General features: G+C 36.8%; 1 protein-coding gene across 3 annotated transcripts in view; it reads left to right on the top strand.

Moving 5' to 3' along the window:
* Positions 1-4,261: 4,261 nt before the first annotated feature.
* The window catches only part of LOC123869220 (long-chain-fatty-acid--CoA ligase 4), a 63,883-nt gene continuing 50,157 nt past the window's right edge, over positions 4,262-17,987 (top strand). For 2 of the 3 annotated variants that reach the window (XR_006796842.1, XM_045912042.1), the window contains exon 1: positions 4,262-4,401. The gene's annotated coding sequence lies outside the window, so the exon portion shown is untranslated. Of the gene's footprint in view, positions 4,402-13,641; positions 13,808-17,987 lie in introns of those variants that run through there. The other variant, XM_045912060.1, reaches the window with a different exon arrangement.

The following is a 17,987-nucleotide window of genomic DNA, read 5'->3' as shown; positions in this document are numbered from 1 at the left end:
TTTGACATAATATTTGACACATAAAGTTAAAATGGCGCGTGAGAATTAATTTTTAACGCATTATATTCAAATTCAACAATTCTTTATTGTTTTCTTTAAAAAAAAAACATACATTATAAATCAAACGAATATTTTTGTCGTTGGCGATACAAACTACAAGTTCGGCAGATTTGCGAGTAAATTACTGATGGCTTCATTTTTGAGCCTGTTTGTTATTGAAAATTCTATGCTTCGGTCAAATGGAAAAGTTTAAGTTTTTTTTCATAACTATTTATAAACTACCACCATTAACTTTACATTTGTTTAATCTGAAGTTGAAATTTTTAATTCATTGACGATACCGTATAGCGTGCGGAGTCCCTTTGATTTCTTCCGTATTTCTTTGCTTCATGGTGATCACTGACTTAGAAATCACCCCATTGCATGTGTCCCAGGTTGAAATCTATGGAGCGCACTTTGACTTTACTTAGACTTAAGTTTCAGTTAAAACGAGACAGATTTATGCCAGCGGTATAACGCTGTCTCTTTTTAACAGTGTCTCAAGTCTGTGACTTTACTTGGACTTTTCAGTTAAAACGAGACAGATTTATGCCAGCAGTATAACGCTGTCTCGTTTTAACAGTGTCTCAAGTCTGAGCAAAGTCAAAGTGCGCTCTATAGATCTCAGCCCTAGTGTGGGTGTACTTATGGAGGTGGAGTTTCAACTTTTTGTACTTTATATCTCGGACTGCGTTCGGACTGACGGAATCTCTAATTGTATTTATGAAATAATTTAGTTTATTACGATTTGAATTAAAAATTGCACCACTAGTTAGTATGAATCCTGCGATTGCAATAGTAATTTTAATGTTATTAATTAAATTACTATCGGCAGAGTTTTCGCGCAAATAAGTTTTCTGCGCAGGTACATTGGTGTAACTTATAAAAGTGGTAGTATTGTAACTAGTCTGAAAGCGATTATCGCATTGATGCTATCAAAGTTCAGTGCTAGGGGAAATAATGCTTATGTCAGTCCGGAAGCGGTCTTAGTTCCATGTGATTGGAAGAATCTAGGTAGTAAATATTTGAGGTAAAATCTGATATGAGTGGCTAATTCTTTTAAAAGTCAAAAGTTCCTCTTTATTCTATGTAGGAAAACTTGTGTAACTTATGCTACGTCTGCGGCACTATCGCGCGTCGGGAAAGCATATTCTACTGGGAGAAGCCGGTACAAAACTCGGCAGTTACTTTTTTCAAAATAAAATATATGGTAAGATAATATTAAAGATAACAAGAAAACAATTCTTGGGGGCGGAAAAGTGAATACTCGGGCCCACAAAGGGTTTTTATACTTAAGGTGGATGCGACGGGTCTGCCCGCGAAATTCAAATTTTATTTGGTTTTTCCCAATTTGTAAACTAATACGACAAAGTAGGCTTATGGCATTGTATTTGCGACAATAACAGTATCGTCCCCACCTATTTATATAAAAATCTACTTGAAATGATAATGATATGAATTAAATCAAGTAAAGATTTTTATATAAACACGTGGAAATGATACTGCCATTGTTGCAACTAGAATGCCATAAGCCTACTTTGTCGTATTAGTTTACAAATTGCGAAAAACCAAATAAAATTTGAATTTCGCGTAATTCTTGTCTACACAATATCTAAAATGACAGTTCTAAATATATTGCTATCCCTTTCATAATACTTCTAAAAAAATATGAAATATGTATTTACAAAAGAATTAGCCATATCTTTGGTGTACTAAGTTTTACATTCTTGATTCCATTATAAATCCGTATTTAGAATTGTTTTTTTGCTAATATTTCTCTAATATTGTGAACTAAATACTATGGAGCATGTAACTACCTATATTCATTTATATTCATTTATATTATTTATAAAAAATCTCCTGGTTGGAAAAATCTAAAGAATTGATTAAAAATGATTGTATCTAATTGGATTATTTCTGTTATGTGATCATAATAAAATTCGTAGACAGTAAATACATTGATTAAAAATTATAATTAAAATAATGTCTATTTAATTTTTTATTTATGTACCTAATTTTTCTAAGCGATAAAATAAAAAAATAAGAAATCATTCAGTCTCGTTTATTATTTTACTACCAATACTATACAAATAACGAAATTGGCGTCATGAAATGGAAAAATTTTGGGGCAAACCCAAAATCGTGTTTCATTTTCAATTCATCATTCTGAACATTTCATTCAATTTGTGGCGAATTCGCTGAAAATTGAAAACCCTGTACTAGTAGAGCCCAGATGGCTCTAGTAGTAAAGGGTTGACGCTACCATAATATATATTTTGGTCATGGTGGTTTGGATGGTTTTGGCACGCGCAGTTATCGTTTGCCGCTAGATGGCAATGTTGGCATTTTAAAATATAAAATCGATTAAATAATATAAAGGCAAAAGATGTCTAGTTAATTTTTAATTTATATTTAAGTTGGTAGGTACACTATTTTTATTATCGACTATGTATAGGTTCGTAGGTACATAAAATTATATAAATTACTTGGGATTTGAACGTCGCGTCGTCCTTGCAGGGTTTGAATGTTAAATTTTATGCAATATAGAAACTAACCAAATAAATAGGCTATTTATCAAAGAAATTATCTTTCTCGTATTTATCCACCTTTTCAGACATTGTATGTACTCTCGATCTTAGAAACTTAGGGCCGAAGCCGAAGTATTATAAAATTTATATAATATACCCTTGTTATCTTCTCAATAAGAATTTCCTTATATTCCTAACTCGCGATATAGAAGTTTTTACTCTTGTAGCATATATAAGACATCGTTAATGCCAAGTAACCGGGAGTCCGTTTCTACTCAGTAAAGCAGTAACGGAGAGCTGTGCTAAATCTCCGAACCCGGTCGCGCGGCTTGGGGTGGCTGCAAAGCGACTGCGATGATTGCCTCAGAGTTCTACACTCTTGATCAATTCAGCTCCTGAGGTCTACTTCTGTAGCCTCAATGTTGAAGGAAGCACCATGGTTTCCTCGCTCCCACTGTAGTAGGAAATTCGACTCCCTTTTTAGTTTTTACCAGACTTCCAAAAAGAAGGTGGATCTCAATTCGGACCGTTTTTTTAATGTTTTCTTTTCGAAGTTGTGGACTAATTTGTAAATTTTTCTTTAATCAACTGTAGTTTTTGCATTAAAAATGAATAGAAACATTTTTAGGGTTCTTTATTCTGTACCCGAAGATTGCCGTCAAGTCCATCCCTCTGGTAGTGGGCTGTGGGCTGTATCTCGTGAACTAGGGTGTTTGTGCACTCAATCGTATTCGGATCCGGCAAAATACGAATCGAATGAGGTAATAAAAAAATAACACGCGTAACTAGATACCTACCTACGTTTTGTATGACGGCTTCGTTCTTCGAATTGTATTCTCACTAATCACGAAAACGAACTAATAACGAATAAGTAGGTACGTATGAGTGCACAAACGCCTTAATAGGTAGAGAGTTGAAATTTTCATAAAATGTGTATTTCTATTGCCGCTAAAATGGCCGCCATAAAAATTAAAAAAAAAAGTGTTGTTTCTCGTACGATGAAAACGTACCTAGCAGTTATATTCTCTTGCTACGATGGTACGGAACTCTTTGTGTGCGAATCTGACTCACGTTTGACCGACTTTTTGTTTCGTTACGCCTTTTAAATTCTTATATTATTTCACATTGCAAGCGATAGATGGCTCCCAGTTTATTGTAAACTGTGGATGTGAGGAACTTAACATGAGTACAGCGATTATTTTTTGACGAAATATATAATAAAACATTGATCAATGAAACAATAATAAAGTACAATCTTGCACAAATATGTAACTAGTTTCAAAAATTGTAGGGTATTCAGTATTGATCAATACCGGTCAGTGTGTAATAGGTTTATATGTATGTAGTATGTGACGTAGTGATCACGCCACCTTTTCAGACTGCTTGCCGTTTTCTGATTGGAGGAATTCCCCACCCCGAATGAAAACACGGCACATTCAACATGTCCAGTGGTGTGCCTACGAATCGATGGTCCCGTGCAAACAGAATCGAGTAAAACACGAATGGCTATTTTCTATTTTAACAACTTTACTTATTGGGCCTATTAAATGATGCTCCAATATATAAAATGATTGAAATTACAGATGTTTCAAAGTCATTCACCATACCTAGGCATCTTTTCACGTGTAATAAAAATAAATAAAAAAGTTAGTCGATACATCAGAATCGATGTATTGACATTTGGTAAAATTTCGAATTGGACGTCACTAGGTACTTGTGCGGATTGCAGAAGATTTACGTATTTTCTGCGAGTGTTTACCAAGTTGAATTTAAAATCTGGTGATAATTTACAAGTGATATTTACTTTGCGAAGACAGAAGAAAGAAACCCAGCGGTAAGTCGATGCTTTATTATTTACTTTTCTCAAAATTACACGAAAAAATGCGTGTTACTTTCTATGACGATTCTACGCTTATAACCTCTATCTCGTGTTGAAACGTTAATAATTTGATATTTCTCGTAAATCACTTGAAGTATAATACTTTAATAAACCTTAATTTCATTAAAAATAGCTTAAGTATCGTGGAAAATGTTATTTATCTTTACACATCGGAAAATTTTTTGAAAGGCAGTGCAATACCTTATTAATAGACGCGAAATCTACCCACTTTTCTAAAACTACCTAATGTGATTCTAAGTTATGTACCTTATTTACTGATGAAGAATAGTATTAGATTATTCTCGATACATTCAGAAAATGTTGAAGCATCTTAACCTTGATTTTTTATTATATTATTAAAAAACAACTATTGTTTAACATAGCTATTATTAACTACAACCTCTTGTATTTTTTAATGTTTTACCTTTCGGCATATGGCTTGCAGAGTTTACTCAATAAAATTTCACATTTTCCTGAATAATAATTAATGTAACTCTCTATGCCTTAGACTTTAGACCTGTACTTTTAGCATTAAAAATTAAGTATGTACCCATTGAAATGAGGGTATCCTTAGATTGTTGTATCTTGAAAAATATAAGACAATAGTTTCTGGTGCAGTGGTGGGAGCTGTGGTCTTATAGGTGGGAAACCAATTTGGGAATTTATAATTTCTAAATGGTTTCTGGAGTCAGGTCTAATCTAGTGGGAGACTACAGCCATGGCTAGTTATCACCTTACTGCCTTCTTACCTTTACAGCTTATCACTTTAGCGGCCAAGCGACTTTGAGTTCCAGTATACTGTGTAGAAGCTGATAAGGAGCATGGGTGTAACAAAAACTGCCATACTCCTTTTAAGTTAGCCTGCCACTATCATCACTGCATCAGCATTTACCACATCTGATGGTGATCGCAAGGGCGAGCTTGTATTGTGATACAACAAGTGTAAATTAAAAATTTATAACACCCCCGACAAGTGAAGGTTACAGTAACTAGAAAAGAGCTGATAACTTTCAAACGGCTGAACCAATTTTCTTGGATTATAGAAGAAGATTATAGCTAAGAACACTCTCGATCAAGCCACCTTTCAAACAAAGAAAACTAAATTAAAATCGGTTCATTCGTTTAGGCGCTACGATGCCACAGACAGATACACAGATACACAGATATACAGATACACAGACACACAGATACACACGTCAAACTTATGGCACCCCTCTTTTTGGGTTGGGGGTTAAAAAAAAGCATCCATTATTCTGAATGCACTTTACCCATCCTTTGATAAGTGAAATGAAAAATGACTATCACTAGCCCTTTGAGTAACAACAAGATTACATTATCGCTCCAGACAGCTCTTCCAGGCCTGTGATAAGGTATCTTTTGCCCTTCGGGTGATAAAAGGGCCGAGTTCATGGACGATGAATAAAAATGTTTATAATAAATACTTATTGTTGATTTCTACAAAGAAAACCAGCCAAGTGCGAGTCGGACTGGTTCCAGTTAATGAAGGTCTGCGTCATATATTGTGATTTGTTGACTAAATTTTTTTTTTGTGTACACATTTTTTTTGTAATGTATCCACAAATTCTTGGTTTTTGGATTTTTTCCTTTACTTTGTGTTATAAAACCTACCTGCCAAACGTGATTCTAGGTGAACTATTTGGATTCCTTTTTTCGGTCGGTCTTGTGCACCTCAGATAAGAGATAAGTGTAAATTCCACCTACATCAATGTGTATAATTATTTTGTTGCTTATTATCTCCAACTGCAAATGTAAGTTTGTAATCCCATTTTTTTTTAAATATTATAAGTATAACTACAAAATTATCAATTTTCGGTTTTACTTGTGCTGTGAATTCTTGTTTCTTGCCAAACATGATTTTAGGTCAAGGGCATCAAGGTGAAGTGCTGTATAAGGTTTTGATCTATTCTATGTGGGTGCAATGATAGTGTATAAATAAAACTATTATTGTTTGGGTGTGTCAAAATAAACTAACCTAAATGGCCCTACTTTCATAGGACCACCCATAAAAAGGAGTGTAATGTTTTCAGGGTTTATGTATGTAGGAATGTAAATTTCTTTGTCGCACCATAACTTGGTGGTATGGGGTACCTATTGGGAAAATCCTTACATCAACCTGGCACTGTCTATAAATTTTTTGAAAAAAAAAAAACTATTTAGCGACTGAATGGCATCATTTCCAAAAGTGAAAATTTTTAATAAAAAGTAAAAAGGAATTTTACTCATTTATTCATTTTTAGCAGGACAGTCGTCTTTTTTAATTTTTTTAATCACGACTTGTTAGCATTACATAAAAAAACGCAGACTTTAAAAAGCTTTTACATTTAACTTATTACGAAAGAAGCCCAAAGCCTAAACTATGTTGGTAAATAGTTGCCCACTTATAATTTGGCGCACTGCCATGCACCTCTGCGGCTAAAATCGCGCCCCTAACTCACACTTAACTCAGGTTTCCTATCAGAATGAGAAAGGAATAGGCTGAAGTCCGCCACGCCGGACAAGTGCGGATTGGCAGACTTCATACACCTTTGAGAACATTATTTAGGACTCAGGCATGCAGGTTTCCTCAAGATGTTTTCCTTCACCGTTAAAGCAAGATATTCAATTGCTTAAAATGCACATAATTTCGAAAAGTTAGAGATGTGTGACCTCCCGAATAGGAGGACGTCTTAACGACAAGGCTATTAATAATATTAGTATGAATTATGCTTCTAGCGGTTTGCTGATTTGACCATCTAGATTCTAGAATATAGATTCTAGACTCTACTTATAACTATCAAGTCCTTTAAAGGTAAATCGTATCAAATCGCGCTTTGAGTCTAAGCGTATGCTGAGACGTAGGTAGGCCTATGCCTACCTACGTCTCAGCACACAGTACGGATTTTGCAGGGCAGGGCAGTTGAGGCAGACATATAATAGGCCACGAACGTATGCTGCGACGCAGCTGAGTTCTAGTTAGTACAAAGAATGGACGTTTACACATGCAATTGATAATGAAATCGTGAAACTAATTTCGTGCCACTAATTTCGTAATGTAAATTCCGCTTAATCTCCACGGTACACCGATAGTTCCGCCAGCGTGTCGTCGGCGAAACGGCATGAGACCGCAAAGGATCGCCGCGTAACGTGGCGATATCGCCGCTAGTCTCGTCGGTATCGTCAAAGATAATACACTAGTACTTGCTAGGTATCGTCGCCAGACGCAATAGTATCGTAAGACGCGACGAGTCCGTGACGTTATAATACTCGTCTAGAGTCACCCGTCGTATCACCGCGATAGTATCGCCTGTGGAGATTGGCCAATTCTCCACAGGGTGAAGAAGTCGAGTTTTGTGACATGGCGAGACTATCGCCGCGATCCTCTCGTCCGTGGAGATGGCGCCTTAGCCTGAAAGTCGTAGGTAGCGAGATCTATTCTCGTCCGGGACATTGGACTTCGCCCCGCCATTATCCCATCGCGTCCCGACTCCCGATGCTCCAGGCGACCGAGTGTTGCCTTCCGTTATCCACCATCCGCTTGTAGGGGTGCCGTGTCGTTCGGTTGTTGGGGACAGTCCCTGAAAGTCGTAGGTAGCGAGATCTATTCTCTACTATACTACCTATTACATAAACAATAAACATATGTATTACATTTCGTGATAATAGCCATGTTTATGTCAAATGCAACTGAGAATTTAAATAACTCGTTAATTACTTAAAGATTACAAATAAAAAGTAGCTGATAAAAAGTGTTATTTAATACTAGCTGACGCCCGCGACTTCGTCCGCGTGGATTTAGGTTTTTCGAAATCCCGTGGGAACTCTTTGATTTTCCGGGATAAAAAATAGCCTATGTGCTAATCCAGGATATTATCTATCTCCATTCTGAATTTCAGCCAAATTCGTCCAGTGGTTTTTGCGTGAAGGAGTAACAAACACACACACACACACACGCACGCACGCACGTACGCACGCACGCACGCACGCACGCACGCACGCACACACGCACACACACACGCACACACACACACACACACACACACACACACACACACACACACACACACACACACGCACACACACACGCACACACACACACACACAAAAACACATACAAACTTTCGCCTTTATAATATTAGTGTGATTTATTGCTAGCCAGTAGCCACCGATTAAGAACATATTTCTGTGTTTTCTATTTTCGCATACGTTTTACGTTCCGTAGTTAAAAAAATATAGACCTCTTTTAAGTAGCGCCATCATTGTCCTTACAATCACTTTCCGGATGGCATCGCTACATCTAGCACCCTACACGCCTACCTAAGGTCCGGTATCCACCTAAGCGAAGAGGAGAGGAGATCTGTTCATCACAATAATATTATAAAGGCGAAAGTTTGTATGTGTGTGTGTGTGTTTGTGTGTGTGTGTGTGTGTGTGTATGTTTGTTACTTCTTCACGCAAAAACTACTGGACGGATTTGGCTGAAATTCGGAATGGAGATAGATAATATCCTGGATTAGCACATAGACTACATTTTATCCCGGAAAATCAAGGAGTTCCCACGGGATTTCGAAAAACCTAAATCCACGCGGACGAAGTCGCGGGCGTCAGCTAGTGCATAATAATTTATGATTTGTTGTTTGAAAATGTTGAAAAATACCAGAGTACGGAACCCTCGGTGCACGAGTTTGACTCGCGCTTGGCCGTTTTTAGTAATTATGACTTGTGATTTTTGTTTGGAGTTTTTTCATATATTTGCAGCATGGTTGCCCTGTCACGACGTTCCTTGCTTAGGTCATTCCTCAGATACTTCACTATTGTCTTACGCGTGTAGGAGTCGTCCAGATGAAAAAGGCTTATTCGTCATTCTCACGCGTTGGTTCTTATTCCCATTTGTATTGAGATCATTTTCCTCTGTTCAGAACCTTTAGTCTCAGATTATTGTATCCGTAGCGGTGTGCCGGCTGTGATTATTGGTATTTATGCTATTTTATGCCATTAGTCTTCGTCCGTGATTTTCTATCCTAGAATATAGTAGGAGGTTAATTTTTCCATTTGTAACATGTACAATGTGGTAGATCATCAGAATTTATGATCGTTATGATCTACGGTATAGATAGATGGTTACTTTTAGTTTTTTTTGAAGGTTTGAGGAGCTGGCTTACATAACAGCGCAAAATTAAATTTTGCGAAGGCTTGTTTGTTTTGAATTCTTTATAGCACATAAAAAATAGAATGTACCTACATAGGCGAACTTAATACCTAGAGGTAAGAGACAAGACGGTAAGCTGTTGAAACTTTACTGTAAATTGTACCATTTTAATCAAAATCACATATTACGGACTTTTTAGCGCAGTGAAATCTTTTGTCATTAATGTTCTATATGATTTAGGGCTTAAATATTTTCATATCGGTGTAAGGTTAACGTTTGGCTGCGTTCTGGGCTGATGAAAATTAATGATCCGGTCTAAGATTGGAAGTGCTAACCTGAAAATTAATTTTTAAAACATGTACGAAAACCCCGTTTTAAATACCAATGATCAAGAAAATTATTTTCATACAAAAATTGAGATATTAAAATAGGTAGGTACATTCGGGAATTTTCAGGGATTTCAAATTATCAGACTCATTTGCAGTGATTTCTTTCTGTAGATTGCGACTTGATATTATTCAAATCGGTTAACTAAATCGATGATAGATCGATATCGTACGATTACAGAATATGTGTTACAATGTTTTCGCGAATCACAACTCTGTGTTAAGTGTAATCAGTTATTTCAATTCGCAATTCATTTGCCTTTCCGTGAGATTTGATTTTTTTCCGTTTTTCTGACGCGTTTCTTACAATAGTTTTTGTTTATGTTGCGGCCCGCATACTAATTTAACATTCTCGATTCCCTAATTCGAGCATCCGGATTAACGGTTTCCGTTGAGTGATTTTTTTGAACTAATCGATCATCGATCTCGGATAGTGCATGAGTGAATACGTTGGATCTTTCAAATCCCTGCAATAAATCGATCACAACGTGCAAGCTTTAGATTCTCAAACATCCAGTCCATAACCTTCCATAATAAGGTTCGCGGGCGCCCGAGGGCGTGAGTTGGTTTTGGATTCCGCCCGCGCCCCATACCTATAGGTACCTGTTCCGTGACGTGACGTCGCGGTCATCCGAGTACGAGTGCACTCAGTTTGTTATTCTTGGTATCCCAAGAGTGCATTACCATGATCTGTTGGATTTCTCAACTCCGCAATAAATCTGTTGGAACTAGCAAGCTTTCGATTCACAGACATCGATATCCCGTCCATAACCTTCCATAATTTGTTTCGCGTGGCGCCCGAGAGCATGATTCGATTTTCGAATCTCGTTCCATATTCTGTGACGTCACGGTCATCCGAGTACAAGTGCACTCAGTTTGTTTGAAAATAGAATTTCGCTCTTTCGTTTCTCATGAAAAGCAGAGCTGGCTACGCCTACTTACTCGGAAAGTCATATGCGAATCGGACTCCTTTCCGTCGTACAAGAAAAAACAGTTTTGGTTTTGTAATGTGACCACAATTTCACGATTTTCGGATTTCCCCCTTGCTTGTTTTATAAGACATTGCTACCTGCCAAATTTCATGATTCTAGGTCAACGAGAAGTACCCTATAGGTTTGACTTTTGAATCACTCGATAAGTCTTGTCAGACAAAATGGTGAATGAAGTGATCCTATAAATTATTTATATCCTATAAGGGTTCCTTTTAATTTATTGTCTGGAGATAAACCCCAAAAACACTTATGTTCATATTTATTTTGTGTGTGGTTATTATATTTTGTGATACTAAAATATTGCAAACAAATCCATCCTTTGTTTTTGCATCATCGGTTGCGACCACCTTGAGCAGGTTTATGTATTTTGTCTTTTTTCTGCACTTAATAGACCACTTATGTCAACAGTATCATTTATGGTTGGCGCTCTCTTCTCCACGCTGATTGTGTAAATATTATGAAAGTGTATATTTGTACAGTACTTTTTTCTAACTAAAAATGAGTTGATAGCTAAAAGAAACACGAACGTGTTTGTGGTAAAAGTTAAAAAAGTACTGCAGTAGTGAGTAGAACGATAAAAGTTACTAAAGTCTGTACTGCAGTAACTGCGGCATTGGTTTAGTGGTTAGCATGTTCGACTGCGGATTACGAGGTCCTCGGTTCGATTCCCGTATCAGGATGTTGATAGGTGTTAAGAAATTCTAAGTACTAGCCCGGAGTTATGAAGTTGGTGGTGTGGCAGCCCCGTGCCTCGGAGAGCTCGTAAAGCCGTCGGTCCTGCGTCTGATCTCTCTCCGGTCGTGTCGGATTTCCGTCCCATCGAACTATGAGAGTGAGGGAATAGAGAGTGCGCCTGTGTTTGCGCTCACACTCGTGCACTATAATATCCTCCCCCGAGATGATTGGTTTCGTAGGCCGTGGCCGAAATTCGGTCGGGAGGACATTATTATTATTACTGCAGTAGCGGATTCTGCTACAGCAAATTCTGCTACAGCTTCGGCAATTTTCAAAAATACGGAAGTAGGTATCTATTGAAAATAGTCGTTTTAATTTATCACTCCTTTGTAAAATAAACTCCAAAGTCCAATGTTTGTATTTTGTTCGGATCAATGACGCTTTTAAGGTTACCCATTAAGTTAGATAGGTTTTGCTGTTTTGCACAGTCATTGCTAATGCGATAGAATATGGTGTTTGCATGACAAATATTAATAGGTACCTACTTATATAAAAGGAAATTGAATGATCTATCGACTATCAACGCCCAGGTCGAACTACTGGACTGGTCGGGCTGAAGTTTTACATGCAGATAGCCTATTATGACGTAGTAAGAAAAAGTTTTTTAAAATTCAAACCATATGGGGGTAAGCAGGAAGAGGGGAAGTCGCAGGCATAAGCTAGTAACTTAATGATACTAAGTTCCACCAGTCATTCACCACTCACGTAGAAGAATTGACTTATGTCTGCAAAGGCTCTGAGTTCTGACCTTATCGCCTAATGGACCCCTAATGCTACGAAAAGTGTAAACACAAAGATTTCCATTTGTAATATTTTTGTGTATAATACGCGACCCACATTAAACCACGAGCCCTAACAGCCTTTCTACGCAATAGCTATCCAATATCCAAACATATTGAATTTGTGAAATGTGCCTTTCCCTTTCACATTGTCCGCAAAGATATCGGATAACTACACAATCCAATTTCATACATTTTGTATATCGGATATCGGAAGTCCGAACTGTCTTACACTAATAATAGATGCGGAGCCCTTTTAGGTACAAATATCAAACTTTTTGAGCTGCAGATATATTATTGCAGTGTTGTGCTGTGTCGCAACGCAATCTAATGTAACGATCAACCAATCGGAGCGCGCTAGAACGTCACAATAAAGTTTTTTTAGTAACTATAGAGTTATTGACTTTTTTTAAATGCAGATACAACTTAGCCCTTGACTGCATTCTCACCTGGTGGTAAGTGATGATGCAGTGTAAGATAGAAGCGGGCTAACCTGGAAGGGGTCTGGCATTCATTAAACCCATATCTCGTTGGTTTCTACATGGCATCGTACCGGAACGATAAATCGCTTAGCGGCACGGTTTTGCCAGTAGGGTGGTAACTAGCCTCCCACCAGACCAGACCAGAAATTTAGAAATTATATGATTCCAAACCCCTGCCGGGAATCGAACCCGGGAACTTCCACTAATAAGAACACTGCGATTACCACTACGCCAGGGAGGTCGTCAAATGTAGTGGACACGTCATGATTTAGCTAGCCCTAGCATTACTTTAAGTTAAAAATGAATAGATATCATCTAGGCAAGCGCGCTCCATTTTAGGCTGCATCATCACTTGCCAGCAGGTCTGATTGTAACTAAACGCTAGTCATATATTAAAAAAAAGGAGCAAGCGTTGTTGCGTTACGTCACTAGACATTAGACAATAATGTGTATGCGTTTTGGAACATTCTACTCAAATCTTCACATGTGGTGTCATTAGTTAAATAAGTGTAGACGAACCGTCTGTGAAATTCATATGGGTTTCTTCAATGACTTGTGAAGCTGTCGACAGCTGTCAACCCTAAACGTAGATCATGGCCACGGATCACTAACTGCGGGAACGGCGAATGACAACTCTGAAAACGAAATTTCGTTTCGAAACCACTAACCAGCAGTAAATTACTAACCAGTTGCCGAACGGCAGTCGGGCAGGTCGCACGCATTTCGTGCGTCCAATATAAATTTTTATTTTTTTATTTTCGCTTATAAATTAACCAAGTGTCTGTGATAGTTTAGTAGTGCTAGTTAACCAGTAGTTACGTTTTATTCAAGAGTTGTTGCGGTAAGTCTTTTTCTCTTCTTGGGTCTACTTCCTATAATTACGTGGTGTCTACTTCTGTGGTTATTCTACCGTAATTTGATTTACACCACACGAGTGTGCAAAAAATTGTATCTGGTTTCAAATAAATCACGTGTCATTAAAATGACGACGTATGAATTATATTATATTTCATGCTAAAATTCTTAAGGAACATTGTGTTTTCTTGTTTTTTCTTCTTGGTATTCCAATCAAGCATTGAAGTTATTTTTTTTTAATAAAACACATTTCTAATTCATTGATTACAGAAAAGAGGGGGTAGGTTGATTTTTATGAGAAAAATAATTTTTTGACTACTTGTTTGCTATGCATAGTTTTGTAATAAAGAAACCGATTCGGAAGGTAGACGTATGGTAGGTAAGGTAACCTGGTAGGTAGGTTCTTCGCATATAATATCTGAATAATTCTTTATACTTACTTATTGAATTAATTATACTTTCCATTATTGTAACAATTTTTTTCATTCGATTACCTAAACCTGTTTTTATTTTTAAAGATAGCAAAAAATATAATAATAACGTAAAAAGTTACCAGAGCCATAAATATATTATCTCGAATGTAAACGTAACAGTTTGACATTACATAAGTTGAAACGACAGTAAATAATCATTTCAATGATATGTTTCAATGATATGTTATTGATCAATTTTAATGATACTTTAAACCGTATTACTGCATCACCTACTCCTGACTCTCCCCCATTTATATTTAACTCAATTACTCCTGATGACGTCAAAAAACACATCTTGGCAATCAAATCTGATGCTGTTGGCAGTGATGGTATAAGCCGGAAAATGATAATGCTTGTGCTGGAAAAAGTGACCCCGATTATTTGTCATATTCTTAATTACTCGTTATCGACCAGTACTTTTCCCAGCGCGTGGCGTGCAGCGTATGTTATTCCTGTTCCCAAAACAACTAATCCCTCATCTTTCTCTCACTATCGACCAATTTCTATTCTTCCGTTCCTTTCTAAAGTAGCTGAACGTATAGTTTCCTCTCAACTTCGCCTTTACCTATCCTATAATAACCTACTTAATCCTCACCAGTCAGGTTTTCGGCCAGGACACAGCACTGTCACTGCGCTCACTAAGATCTGTGATGACATTCGTTACGGTCTTGACAACAAACTTGTGACAATTATTGTTCTTCTTGATTTTAGTAATGCCTTTAACACGGTTGATTTTGATATAATGCTAGCCACGCTTAAGTCTATTAATATATCGCAAGACGTTGTGAACTGGTTTCACTCTTATTTATGGCATCGTCAGCAACGTATCCGTATTGATAATAAGTTTTCCTCCGTCTCCTGTCTCCGTGCTGGTGTGCCTCAAGGAGGTGTCCTTTCGCCACTTCTTTTTGCTATATTTATTAATTCTATCTCCCATTCCCTCTCCTCGTCTTACCATCTTTACGCCGATGACCTACAAATTTACTTATCCGTACCTGCGGATGAAGTGATGATGGGTATTTGTAAAATTAATTCAGACTTATGTAAAATTAGTACTTGGAGTGAGTCGCACGGGCTAACTATAAACGCTAGTAAGTCACAGGCTGCTATCATCGGTAACCCTAAGCTAACCTGTAAAATCGATCCCAATTCAGTAGGTTCGATTGTGCTGAATAACTCGACATTGCCTTTCAGTCATACTGTCAAGAATCTCGGCTTGTTTATTGACTCGTCATTCTCCTGGATTCCGCATATCAATTATGTAAGCAGACGCCTTTTCGCTGCTGTCGGCTCCCTTAAAAGATGGAAGAATCTCCTCCCAATCAAAACAAAAATATCCTTGGCTGAATCTCTGCTCTTACCCATTCTTGATTATGCCGATAGCAGCTATACGGATTTGAACGAGGAGTTACTAAACAAGCTGGAACGGTTGCAAAATCTTTGCATTCGATTTGTCTTTGGCTTGAGAAAATTTGACCATGTCAGCGAATACCGTTCTCGTCTCAAGTGGTTGCCAATTAGACGGCGACGAAATTTCCACGTCCTCATTCTACTCTTTTCTATTCTCTATGAGCCTCACACTCCTCCCTACCTTAAAGATCGCTTCACTTTCCTCGGTGCTGCTGATCGCCACATGAAGTTGCGCTCTTGCTCGGATAACAAGCTCCAAACCCCAAGAAATTACACAAAATTCTACGGGAGGTCCTTTACGGTACATGCAGTACAACTATGGAATGACCTCCCCAAGAATATTCGAAGTTCGAAATCCCTGCCCATTTTTAAAAATCGTTTGAAAGAATTCTACTTATCTATGCCATAATAGTTTAAATATTGTTTTTATTTATTATATTATTATTTTTTATATTATATGTATCCCTTTTATATTATATGCAAGTAACTATATTGTCATATATAGCATATACATATATATTTATATATTATACATATATATATATTTACTTTTTTATGTTTATTAGTATATATATAAATCTTTGTAAAAAAATCCTTGCGACTTGGTACTATCCAACCTCCTTCCTAGAACTTCTCCTTTCAGCAAAGGTTGCCTGGTAGAGATTGCTCCAAGCAATAAGGCCGCCTTTGCACACAATTGTTTTTTTTTTCTGTTTTCTTCTTACTGTGTTGTTATCCTTATATGTGTTTTTGTGTGCAATAAAGAGTTTCTATCTATCTATCTATCTATCATTTCAAATAATAATTTACGGTAGGTCGTTGACTCTATAAATACTGAGCCTCAAACTTTTATTTACTGTTAGTAGATTACGTGAGCGTAAACTCGTAAACAAAAATTATAAATTACTAGGTAAATATTCTATTTAGTTTGCCTGGGCTGACTTGTTAGATGAATAATTATAATAATAATTATTAATTTATCACATTCTGTAGTCTTTTAATTAAAAAGCCTAACTGCAAAATATATTTTTTGAGTGGGCAAAAAAGTGAAATTTTAGAAACTTTCGAAAACAATAATGGTATGTAGGAGACCAAGGTTTTTAGTTTGGTCCTACAAAAGCATTTAAAAAAATGATTTTTTGGAAATTCCCATGTTTATTGGCATTAACTCAAAAAATATTTGTTGCTTATCGTGTTGCAATGCTATATGCTATAATAGTTATACGGTTATAATAATTATTTTATATTAATTGTTGTAAGATTCCTAAGAATTACTATTCAAAAATCGGTAACCCAGGACATAGATTTTTGTACTTCAGGACATGTCCTGCTTTTCAAGTCATCATGGTGCCATTAGGACAAGTATTATTGTGTTTAATTTTATATTTCCTCAATAATTTTTACATAAAAAAATTGTGATTTGCTTGTGGCAGTCATTATGTTAATTTTAATATCTTATTTCCTTATCGCAATATTTTTGCTTCTAGGAGTACCTGGGTAGCTTTGAATGTTTTGATTTTTCAACCCTTATTTAATTTTTCAATCCATACTTACATACTGACATTATGAATGTCAACGGGAAGTACCCTATAGGTTTTCTTGACAAACACGACAGACGGACAGATAGACGTTTTGAGGTACGGAACCCTAAATACATTCGAAGTTCATTTAGAAAACATAGTTTCGTTTGTGATTGATTGGTGCCTCAAAATGGTTAACGCCCACTGAGATTTTCTTCTCTGTCATTCATATAGGATTACGTATCAGAGAGAGCCTTATACTAAATTCTTTCCGTAGATAGAGTATAGCAGATGAAAACAAATAACATAAAATTACACTAGGTAAGTACATAATAGGCAAGGAGCCCTCACCGCCGCATTCGCAATGTCAAGGGCACGACCCAGTTTGTACAATGTTGTACAGATCTGTACCACTGCTGTTGAGTTTTGTTACACGTGGTAGGTAGTAGGTACATATTAAATACTTACCTATAAAGCGAGCAATTGCATTATAAAATACTAGAAATGTGGCGTCAGTGTGGTTATTTTTAACCCCCAACCCAAAAAGATGGGTGTTATAAGTTTGACGTGTGTATCTGTGTATCTGTCTGTGGCATCGTAGCTCCTAAACTAATGAACCGATTTAAATTCAGTTGTTTTTTGTTTGAAAGGTGGCTTGATCGAGAGTGTTCTTAGCTATAATCCCAGAAAATTGGTTCAGCAGTTTGAAAGTTATCAGCTCTTTTCTAGTTACTGTAACCTTCACTTGTCGGGGGTGTTATAA

Source organism: Maniola jurtina, chromosome 1, assembly GCF_905333055.1.
Source record: "Maniola jurtina chromosome 1, ilManJurt1.1, whole genome shotgun sequence".
Lineage (NCBI taxonomy): Eukaryota > Metazoa > Arthropoda > Insecta > Lepidoptera > Nymphalidae > Maniola > Maniola jurtina.
The sequence above is the reverse complement of the archived record's forward strand: the minus strand, read 5'-3'. Positions and strand labels throughout refer to the sequence as shown.